The sequence below is a fragment of the Schistocerca americana genome, chromosome 3 (genome assembly GCF_021461395.2).
Source record: "Schistocerca americana isolate TAMUIC-IGC-003095 chromosome 3, iqSchAmer2.1, whole genome shotgun sequence".
NCBI lineage: Eukaryota > Metazoa > Arthropoda > Insecta > Orthoptera > Acrididae > Schistocerca > Schistocerca americana.
The window spans coordinates 346,981,151-346,992,327 of NC_060121.1; positions in this window are offsets into that span (position 1 = coordinate 346,981,151).

The following is an 11,177-nucleotide window of genomic DNA, read 5'->3' on the forward strand; positions in this document are numbered from 1 at the left end:
GTTTTCATATATTTTGGACGTTTCTGTTAATAATGTGTTAGCAAGTACATGTTTTCCTCGGCAGTTTCTGTCCATTCCATGGCGAGTAAAGAAGCTTCTTTCTTCAGAGCTAATGTCTAAGAACTTGACATGTTTGAATGCTTTACAGATTTTCCAAAATTTTCTGTTTGTGAAACTTATTTCGGTATTTACATATGAACTTTTTATGAAGTCATGTCTGTGTAGAATGCTAATGACGATCGTTTTTTGTTGTCCAATTCTTTCCAACGTTTGGCGCAATGCTCTGACTGCATTTTTTGACTCGTTTTTATATACATCATTAGCTCCAGCAATAACTACACCGACATCATTTGGGTGTGGGTTGCAGTCTTTAACTATTTCCTGGAGGGGAGCCCCTGGTTTTACAGTTCCTGTAACTAAAAATTCCAATTGCTTATTCATAAGAATAGTGGCCAAATCTTGTGTTGTGAATGGAGAGTACTGCTCTTGTGCTGAAGAACAATATTAAGAAATGCCCACATAGAACACTATTGGGAATATGGAGGCATTTATGGTAGTGGAAGAAGTTTCCATTGAATATATTAAAAATTTGGATGCCTGTTCATAATATTTTGTAAAGCCATATCTAAAAATTATAATTGTAATATCTTATTACTGTTTTTTTTTTGTTTATGGTGTGATGCTAACCATTAACTAAATAAACAAGCATTCATTTGGATAGTTATTCATCCACTCATATGTTATCTCTTGTAGTTTCCATCATGAAAGAGAGAATCAGAAATGGAATGAGGGAATGACAGAATCAACAAGAGTTTAACAATTGCTTTCTGAGAATTGCTGGTGAATTAAACAGAAACTTAGTTTCTACAGGGACGCATATAACTCTCTTGGAAAATGCCTTTCTGAGACTGATGTGTGAAATACTCCTCTGTGATACTGAGAAGGGGGATATTAAGTCAACAATTAAATCACTGAAGACTAAGGACACTCATGGATATGATGGAGTACCATCAAATATTAAAGTATTTCAATTCAATTCAATTCATTAGCGTCCTTGTAGTACATCATCGAAATGACATAGGACTTGTCAATAATTTATGCTGCACATGTTAGTCCTATACTTATCCATATTTGTAATTTTTCCTTGAAGAATCCTCAGTTTCCTGAATGATTAAAGTACTCAGTAGTAAAGCTGCTTTGTAAAAAGGGAGACTATTTTAGACCTATTTCTATGCATCAATGTTTGATAAAGTTATCGAAAAGGCTGTGTATGTATGTATAATTGATCATTTTATTTCACACAATCTGCTATCAAATGTAAAGTTCAGTTTTAGAAGTGGTTTAACAACTGAAAATGCTATATTCTGTTTTCACTGTGAGGTACTGGATGGATTAAACAAAAGTTTTTGAATGCTAAGCATCTTTTTTTATTTAACTAAGATGTTTGATTCTGTTGATCATAAACATTGCTGCAGAGGTTGCACCATTACGGAATATGGGGAGTAGCGCACAACTGGTTCACCTCTTACTTTAACAATAGACAGCAAAAGATCTTTATCCACATTGTTGAGAATGGGGCATGGTCAAATGGGGGGGGGGGGGGGGGAGGGTGGGGGGTTACCCATGGATCAGTGCTGGGTCCTCTCCTGTTCCTTATTTATACAAATGATATACCCTCTAGTATTACAGGTGATTTTAAAATATTTCTGTTTGCTGATGACACTAGCTTCGTAGTAATGGATGTTGTGTGCAAAATTGGCCCTATTTCAAATAGTGCAGTTCATGAGATAAGATTATGGTTTGTCGAAAATAAATTAATGCTAAATCACAGCATGACTCAGTCTTTGTATTTTCTAACACACAATTGAACAAAACTTGATGTTTTAATATCAGAGAATGGGCATCTGATTTGTGAAACTGGACAGTTCAAATTTCTTGGTGTTCAGGTAGATAGTAAACTGTTATGGACAGCCCACAATCAGGATTTTGTTCAAAGACTTAATGCTGCCATTTTTACTACTAGGGCAGGATCTGAAGTAAGTGATAGTTTGACATAAAAAGTAGCCTATTTTGCTTATTTTCATTTGCTTATGATGTATGGTATCATATTTTGGGGCACTTTGGGCAGTAAGTGATGTAAGTCTGCAATCTTTTTGTCCACCCCTGTTCACCAGTCTGGGTATTCTGGCATTGGCCTTTCAATGCCTTTATATATTCTTTACTGTTATTTGTTGTTAATAATATCAGCTTATTCCCAAGAATTAACAGCTTTAAGTAGGCAGAAAACCAATCTGCATTTGTATTGCTCTTCCTTGACTCTTGTGCGGAAATGTGTGCATCCATTTTCAGTAAGCAACCACAAGAATTCAAAAATCTTAGCAGCAATTCATGCGTTTTCAAATTGAAGCTGAAGAGTTTCCTCATGGGTCGCTCCTTCTATTCTGTAAAGGAGTTCCTTTAAAAATTAGGCTGATTCCTCTGTTAATTGTTGATTGCATTTACATAAACTTATGGCTTGTCTTTTTTTTTTTTTTTGCTTCATGAACATTTTATTTTATCTGTTATTATTTTTATGTTGTAATTTCATGTACTTACACTTTCCATGATCTAGGAGATTTGCTCCTCAATTTTGTCCTACAGAACTAAACATGTAAAATAAATAAATAAAACAATGGAAAATTCAGGATGGAATGTAACAATATTATGAAAAGGAAAGTTGGCACTCACCATATAGTAGAGATGCTGAGTCACAGATAGGCACAACAAAAAGACTCTCACAAGTAAAGCTTACGGCGATTAAGGCCTTCATCAACAATAGACGACCCACACACACATGCACGCACGCACGTACGCAAACGCAACTCTCACACACGAGTGCAGTCTCAGGCAGCTAAAACCACACTGTGAACAGCAGTATCAGTGCATGATGGAAGTGGTGACTATGTGGGGTTAAGGAGAAGGCTGGGGCAGAGAGGGGGAGGGACAGTATGATGGGGATGGTGGACAGTGAAGGGCTGTGTGTGTGTGTGTGTGTGTGTGTGTGTGTGTGTGTGTGTGGTGATGGTGGTGGTGGTGGTGGTGGTGGAATGATGGTGGTGTAGTGCTGGAATGGGAACAGGGTAGGGGCTGGATGGGTGAGGACAGTGACTAATGCATTTTGAAGCCAAGAGGGCTGTGAGAACATAGGATGTATTGCAGAGAAAGTTCCCACCTGTGCCATTCAGAAAAGCTGGTGTTGGTGGGAGGGATCCATAAGGCACAGTCTGTGAAACAGAAACTGAAATGAAGGATATCATGTTTGACAGCATGTTCAGAAACAGGGTGGTCCACTTGTTTCTTGGCCACAGTTTGTCGGTGGCCATTCTTGCGGACAGACAGTTTGGTGTTTTTCATGCCTACATAGACTACATAGATTATGGGTTGAAACAAATCTGGGGTATGGCTATGGGCAACCGCATGGCACCATCCTATGCCAACCTATTCATAGGCCATCTGGAGGAATCCTTCCTAAAAACCCAGGTTCCTAAACCCCTCACCTGGTTCAGATTCATTGATGACATCTTTGCTATCTGGGTCAAAGGTGAGGACACCCTAATCCCATTCCTCCAGAATCTCAACAACTTCTCCCCCATTTTCTTCACCTGGTCCTACTCAACCCAACAAGCCACCTTCCTAGATGTTGGTCTCTGCCTCAGAAATGCCTACATCAGTACCTCTGTCCATATCAAACCTGTAAACCACCAGCAATACCTCCACTTCGACAGCTGCCACCAGTTTCATACCAAGAAGTCCCTTCTGTACAGCCTAGCCACCCGTGGTCGTCGCATCTGCAGTGACAAGCAGTCTCTCTCGAAATATACCAAGGGTCTTACTGAAGCCTTCACTGACCGTAATTATCATCCCAACCTTGTACAAAAACAAATCTCCCGTGCCTTATCTTTCCAGTCTCCCACAACCTCCCAAAGTCCTACTATCTGGCCACAGAGGAGCATTCCCCTCATTACTCAGTACCACACAGGACGAGCAACTGAATTACATTATGCCAGGGTTTTGATTACCTCTCATCGTGCCCTGATATGAGAAATATCCTGCCCACTATCCTTCCCACCCCTCCCACAGCGGTATTCCGCCATCCACCAAACCTGGGCAACACTCTCGTCCCTCCTTACACAACCCCTGCTCCCAGTCCCTTACCTCATGGTTCATTCCCCTGTAATAGACCAAGATGCAAGACCTGTCCCATACATCCTGCCACCACCACCACCACCACCACCACCACCACCTACTCCAGTCCAGTCACTAACATCACCTATCCCATCAAAGGCAGGGCTACCTGTGAAACAAGGCATGTGGTCTACAAGCTAAGCGGCAACCACAGTGCTGCATTCTGTGTAGGCATGACAACCAACAAGCTGTCTGTCTGCATGAATGGCCACCACCAAACTGTGACCAAGAAACAAGTGGACCACCCTGTTACTGTACATGCTGCCAAACATGATATCCTTCATTTCAATGACTGCTTCAAAACTTGTGCCTTATGGATCCTTCCCAACAACACAAGCGTTTCTAAATTGTGCAGGTGGGAACTTTCCCTGCAATACATCCTACGTTTCTGCAACTCTCGTTCATCACTGTCCTCACTCATCCACCCCCTTCCCTGTTCTCATTCCAGCACTACACAGCTGTCATTCCACCACCACACCAGTCTTTTTATTTCTCTCCTTTTCCGCTATTCCCCCCCACCCAGACGCCCTATGGGTTCCAAACCAACAACCTCCTTCCTAGTCTCCATGCCCAACTATATCCTCACGCACAATTACTTCTCCTTTGAAGGCATTACCTACAAACAAATCTGCAGTACGGCTATGGGCACCCATGTGGAACCATCCTATGCTAACCTATTCATGGGCCATCTAGAGGAATCCTTCCTAAAAACCCAGAATCCTAAACCCAGATTCATCCTTGCTATCTGGATTGAAGATGAGGACATCTTATTCACATTCCTCCAGAATCTCAACTACTTCTCCCCCATTTGCTTCACCTGGTCCTACTCAACCCAACAAGCCACCTTCCTAGATGTTGACCTCTGCCTCAGAGATGGCTACATCAGTACCTCTGTCCATATCAAACCTACAAACCACCAGCAATACCTCCACTTCGACAGCTGTCCCCCGTTTCATACCAAGAAGTCCCTTCTGTACAACCTAGCCACCCATGGTCGTCGCATCTGCAGTGACAAGCAGTCCCTCTCTAAATATACTGAGGGTCTCACTGAACCCTTCACTGACCGTAATTATCCTTGTACAAAAACAAATCTCCCATGCGTTATCTTTCTAGTCTCCCACCACCTCCCAAAGTCCCACAGTCCGGCCACAGAGGAGCATTCCCCCCATAACTCAGTACCATACGGGACTGGAGCAACTGAATTACATTCTCCGCCAGGGTCACGATTACCTCTTGTCGTGACCTGAAATGAGAAATGTCCTACCCACTATCCTTCCCACCCCTCCTGCCATGGTATTCCGCCATCCACCAAACCTACACAATATACTCATCCATACTTACACAACCCCTGCTCCCAATCCCTTACCTCATGGCTCATACCCCTGTAGTAGACCTGGATGCAAGATCTGTCCCATACGTCCTGCTACCACCAACTATTCCAGTCCGGTCACCAACATTACCTATCACATCAAAGGCAGAGCTACCTGTGAAACCAGTCATGTGATGTACAAGCTAAGCTGTAACCATGGTTCTGCATTCTATGTAGGCATGACAACCAACAAGCTGTCTGTCCGCATGGAAGGCCACCAACAAACTGTGGCCAAAAAACAAGTGGACCACCCTGTAGCTGAACACGCTGCCAAACATGATATCCTTCATTTCAGTTACTGCTTCACAGCCTATGCCATATGGATCCTTCTCACCAACACCAGCTTTTCTGAGTTGCGCAGGTGGGAACTTTCTCTGCAATACATCCTACATTCCCATAATCCTCCTGGCCTCAACATTCGTTAGTCACTGTCCTTACCCATTCAGCCCCCTCCCTGTTCCCATTCCAGCACTATACAGCCATAATTTCACTGCCACACCCAGTATTTCAATTTCTTTCTTTCTATTTCTCTCCTTTCTGCTACTTACCCCCTCCCCCCTCTGCACCTTCTCTCCTGCCCTCCATCTAACCTGCAGCACTTCGCTGTCTGCCACCCCCACCACACTATCCCTCCCCCTCCCTGCCCCAGCCTCCTCCTTACCCCCAACCATTCGCCACTCCCACATGCAATGTTGCTGCTGCTCACAGTGTGGTTTCAGTTGCCTGAGACTGCACTCATGTGTGTGGGTTGCATTTCTGTGTGTATATGCATGTGTTGCCTATTGTTGACAAAGCCTTTAATGGTCAAAACTTTAGTTGTGAGAGTCATTTTGTTGTGCCTATCTGTGACTCAGCATCTCCACTATATGGTGAGTGGCAACTTTCCTTTTCATAATATTGATAAATAAATAAAATGAAGGTAAGCTGTTCTATTCTGTTCATGTTAAAGAATACTACAAACAACAACAATATGAAGAAAATAGATTTCTACTCACCACACAGAGGGGGCGTTGCCATGCAGGCAGGCATAAAGAAAAGATTGGTAAACATTTTAGCTTCTGGACAAAGAGTCCTTGTTTCAAAATAGTGCTTGTCCTGTTTTAGAAGAAGGACTTTTTGTCCAAAAGCCAAAATGTTTAGTGATCTTTCTTTATGCCTGAATGACTATTAGAGCCTCCTCTATGTGGCAAGTAGCAATCTATCCTTTTCATGTTATTGTTATTCCATCCTGGACTTTCCATTGTGTGAATACGTCAAATAAGTATCTTGCACAATTAGCAGAAATGGTAGTAATTTTTTTTTCATTTTCAGCTGCATTGTTTGTATGACGTTTGCAAATCTAAGAATTTCAAGATCTCTGAAGATGGAAGACATGATTATCACTTTACACAATATTATTACTGTTCGTTTTTGTCGAATACGTCCTCTACTGACTACAGCTGCACTATCCCTACAGATAGTTCTGTAAGGCATTTCTGTTTTCACGTACACATGTAAATACAAAGCATGCTGAAATGACTGACTGGTTAGTTTCTCAATGTTTAATTCAAATTTTATTTTGTTAACTATCCAAACATCAAGAAATTCGGCAATTGCAGTTTAATTTAGTGTGTACAATTAACAGTTTATTTGAAACAGCACACTACAATTTTTTAACAAAAATGATCGTTTTTTGAAAATATAATATACTTGGATAGACAAAAAAATCAACTTGCCTAGCAGCGTCGGGGGGGAAAACACATAAAGGTTAAAGAAATGTACGAGCCTTCAGCGCCAGTGACTCCTTCTGACGGAAGGGTTTAAGGGGAAGAAACAGGGATGAAGGAAAAGGAATGCTGAGGTTTAGGAAATGGGGAAAGTCCAGAAAGTCATCCAGAACACTGTTCATCACGGGAGGCTTACCATATGGGATGAGAAGGAAAGACTGATTGTTGGAGATTATACTGGATAAGATTTGAAAACCTGAGAGCTTAAAGATGGAACACAGGGTAATGAGCAAGACACAGATTACTGACAAAACATCATGCAAGAGTTAATAAGAGCAGAGAGCTAAGTGCATTTTGGAGGATGTCCATAATAAAGTTCAGTTTCAACACTCTGTAAAAAGAGAACCATTGATCATAACAACATCAGATCTGAATAGCATATCAATGACAGATGAACTGAGTTGCACATTGCACCAGCCATATTGTTCAATGGGCATGACTGCAAAAGTTCAGCAGTCTACAGTTGTGGCACTGTTAATTAGGTGAGCCCATTCGAGATTATACCACAGCAGATGGGAAAAATCGGTTTTTAATTGACCCGATGCCAAAAACTGCATAAAGAGCCAAGTGACAAAGGGGTTTTAATTGTCCTGGGGACAAAGACTGCAAAAAAGCAGAATGACACTGATTTCTAATTGTTGTGAGACTGCTGCAGGGCATGTTCAATATGCTGTCCATTTTCTGCCCCAAGTTGAAATCAAGAAAAATCACGTTCAACAACACATCGGAGTGTCTCACGCATCACATTCAGTATGTATTGCGCAGTGTGTGCCTTCAATTCAGCTATGGTCATAGCTGGAGCACCGAGCAAATCATCTTTCAGATAACATCACAGCCAAAGGTCAGATGGATTAAGAACAGCTGATATGGACGGCCAGGCTGTAAGGAAATGACGGCTAACAATTATAGCATTTCCGAAATGCCTCTGCAGCAGCTGCTTAACTGGCTGTGAATTGTGCACAGGAGTATCATCTTGTATAAAAATGGCCCCACTCACACATCCACACTGTTGAAGGGTTGGAATGACGTTAGTGTGCAAAATCTATCACAGTGTTTTTCATGACAGTGTAGGTAACAGGACCCACAGGACTCGTATCCTTGAAAAAATTTGGCCCTGTGATAAATGATGCTGTCAACCAGCACCACACAGTTACCTTTGCAGAATGAAGTGATAGCAATTGATGTGCATAAGGATTTTCCATTGCCCAAATTCTGCATACTGACATGTCCTTGGACATGGAAGTGAGCTTGATCTGTTCACAGAATGTTCCGTGGCTATTTATTATCAACTTTCATACGAGCAAAAATTTCCAGAAGGAACCTTTGTCTTGCTGGCAGGTCAGTAGGAAGCAACTCCTAAACATGGGCGATTTTGTATTGATTGAAATGCAGGATGTTTAGCAGGATTTTACGCACTGTGCTCACAAGCATGCCCAATGTTTGGGCAATTCCCTGGGCATTGCATGTTTACCCACCACTGCTAAGTTCCTTCGGCAATGCTATTGCCACATCTTTGACAGATGTCGGATCAACTGATTTCTGCCCTCTGAGACATAAAACTTCACAAGAACCTGTCTTTTTGAATTTACCATACCCTTAGTGTACATTGGACCAATGCCTTTTTTCACAACCTTAAGTGGCTGGAACTTCTGCATGACTAATGGTGGACATACCATTCCTGTAAAAGAACTTTACCAGCGTGATCCTTCACGGAGACAGTCATGTTGGGCATATTGGATGAAAACTGAGGAACAGCTGTGTGCTGCAGGTCTGTTAGTATGCATACTCTGATGCTTACAGCACCATCTGTTGGTCAAATTTTCGGTTTTTTTGTTTGTTTCCATAAAGTTTCCTCCTGTATTAACAACATGCTGTTCAAATTTCACATCATTATGTACAGTGGTTCTGTTTCTGTGGCATTTTGAAACTGGAATTATGAACACCCTGTATGTAGGAGAGGCGAAGACAAGGAAAAAGAGACATGTCAGAAAATAAAAGATATAGATAATTAAAAGGGAAGGAAGAAAGAAATGGTCACTGAGAAGAAATGCCTTGCATGAAGAAATTAAGAGAAAATAATTAATGTAAATTAAGGCAAGAATCAAGGACATCATATAATGCCAGTTTCCAACCATGGAGTTCTGCGAATCTGGTTTCTGGGGGAACTGATAATTTGATGGTAATCATACCAATGTGGAATGTTGTACAGTGTTTACGTAACAGCTAGTATATGAGATGTTGTTTCACAGGTAGCTCTCCATTTGATAGTGTATATTTTGCTGGTTACAAGGCTGGTATATGTGATGACGGGAGGGTACACCAGCCAAGTCTTTCGGCAGGGACAGTCATAGGGGTAGAAGCCATAGGGTGGGGAAATGGATGCATAAGTAGGATAATGCAAAAACTGGAGGGGGGGGGGGGGGCAAAAAGTTATTCTTGGTGTGGTGGCCAAAATGTTGGGACACAATGGACCTTGTTTCAGGGTATGATTTTAGAAGTCATCATCTTATCGAAGTAGCTAATTAATACATTCAAGAGCAGGATAGAACCAAGTGACAAGAGGTGTACTCCTAAATTGTTTCTCGGATGGATTAGCAGTACCAGGATTGGACATGATGGCCCGGGAAATCTGCTTTTGAACCAGGGTGGTAGGGTAACCACATCCAGTGAAGACTGAGGTGAGAATGGTGATGCACTGCTGTAAGGAATCTGCATCTGAACAAATGGGTTTGCCTTGAATGCCAAGGCTGTACGGAAGGGACTATTTGACATGGCAACTGTCAAAATGTAAGTACTGTTCTTTGTTGGTGGGTTTAATGTGAAAATAATTGTGTAGCTGAACCCCAGTGAGGATAAGGTCAGCATCAAGGAAAATGGTATGTGATTCACATACTATCATGTGAAATTAAATTGGGGGAATATATAAAGAGATACCACAATTCTAACAGGTCAGCTTCACCTCAGTCCATATGGCAAAGTTGTCATCAATGGATCTAAACCAAACCAGTGGCTGATGGGTTATGGGTCCCAGCAAAACCCCTCCAAGTGACCTGTGAAAAGGTTGGCACAGGAAGAAGTCATCGTGGTTCCCATGGCTGTGCCACTGATCTTTCTGTATATCAGCCCCTCAAAGGTAAAGTAGTTGCTGGTACGTATAAATTTGATTAACATGGGGAAGAAGAATGTCATAGGTTTGGAATCAGATGGGAGATGGCTGAGGTAACATTCAGCAACAGACAGACCACATACATGTGGGATGTTGGTATAGAGTGAGGTGGAATCAATGCTGACAAGCGAGGTGAGTGACAGGATTGTGATAGGCACAGATATCAGATGATCTAGGACAGAGATTTGCAACTGTCAGTATGTACTCCAATTATTTAAAACCATATTTTTCTGTAGATGACAATTTGTTTGAGCACCACCATTTTAACTTTTTCTAGTAGGGTACTGCCAAATAATTAGGATTCTTAATGATTAGTTATAGGTAGATTAAATACACAGTTACTATACTGTGCTGCGAAGGAGAGTGCACTGTATTGAGGAGGGTGCAAGGAAGTAAGATGGCCAACTGGCGCAGCATGTTATGTCGACCCACATAAAAGCTTTGCACACATGAATTGCAACACAAGAATTTTATTTACTGAACAAGGAAATTGTATAAATTGATTTCAGACTCTGGCAACCTCTGAAACCTCTATTACATTGGAGAAGGCATATTCATCTAAACACCATTTCTTGTGCTCATAACTTGAAAGATAGTTTAAAATACTTCATGAAACTTTGGGTGAGTTCACTTAGCAGCAGCGCTCTTTGAC